Source organism: Gnatocerus cornutus, unplaced genomic scaffold (assembly GCF_029298725.1).
Source record: "Gnatocerus cornutus isolate USDA-ARS CGAHR unplaced genomic scaffold, icGnaCorn1.1 ctg00000195.1, whole genome shotgun sequence".
Lineage (NCBI taxonomy): Eukaryota > Metazoa > Arthropoda > Insecta > Coleoptera > Tenebrionidae > Gnatocerus > Gnatocerus cornutus.
Window position 1 is genome coordinate 77,591 of NW_028275524.1, and position 1,006 is coordinate 78,596.

General features: G+C 40.9%; 1 non-coding gene across 1 annotated transcript; it reads right to left on the reverse strand.

Moving 5' to 3' along the window:
• Positions 1 to 526: 526 nt before the first annotated feature.
• LOC148165815 (5S ribosomal RNA) lies at positions 527 to 646 on the reverse strand. Its single transcript, XR_015771157.1, has one exon. It is a non-coding gene; the product is annotated as a 5S ribosomal RNA (ribosomal RNA).
• Positions 647 to 1,006: the final 360 nt, after the last annotated feature.

The window sequence follows — 1,006 nt, forward strand, 5'->3', positions numbered from 1 at the left end:
CTCAAAAGAACATCTCGAAGAGCGACAAGAAAAAGAAGCGCAGGAGGAAGGAGAGTTACGCCATCTACATTTACAAGGTGTTGAAGCAGGTCCATCCCGATACCGGTATCTCCAGCAAGGCTATGTCTATCATGAACAGTTTCGTGAACGACATCTTCGAACGTATAGCTGCTGAAGCCAGTCGCCTCGCTCATTACAACAAACGTTCGACCATAACCAGCAGGGAGATCCAGACGGCGGTGCGTCTTCTTTTGCCCGGTGAATTGGCGAAGCACGCCGTTTCTGAAGGAACCAAGGCCGTCACCAAATACACCAGTTCAAAATAAATCCTCCTCGAGCAGCTTGGAAGTTGGTTGGAAAAAAAAGAAAAAAAATCGGTTCTTTTCAGAACCACAAATTCAACTCGAACGAATTAAAAATTTTCGTCTTCATACTATATAAGTTCCTGAGAGAAAATATAAATAGTGAAAAATATATTTAAAAAAAGTTTGACATCAGAAATGTTAATAAAAAAAGAAAAGAGTAGAGACAACGGCACGCGGTGTTCCCAAGCGGTCACCCATCCAAGTACTGACCGCGCCCGACGTTGCTTGACTTCGGTGATCGGACGAGAACCGGTAGTTTTCAACGTGGTATGGTCGTTGCCTGGTAAAATTTTCCAAGATGGTACGTTGACGATTTTTTGTGATTGTTCGATCGTTTGGATGTGACATTTTTCGATGGTACACATGTCAGAAAATGTACAAGATTTAAAAGAAGAAAAAAAAAAAATTTTTTTTTGCGAGTCGTTTTTTAGTTTTTTTTTTGCGACAAAATGACGAAAAAAAAAAACTCGTATGAGGCGTTAAATTAAATTGTTCGTTTGACGATCTCAACGAGTCACTTGCGATTAACGTAATTTAAAATTTGAGAACTTACTTACTCACTTGCTTGCTTAGATGGAAATAGCACCCACTTGAAGTAAACGCCGACACGGACCGGAGATGAATAAACTCCGAACGGACGG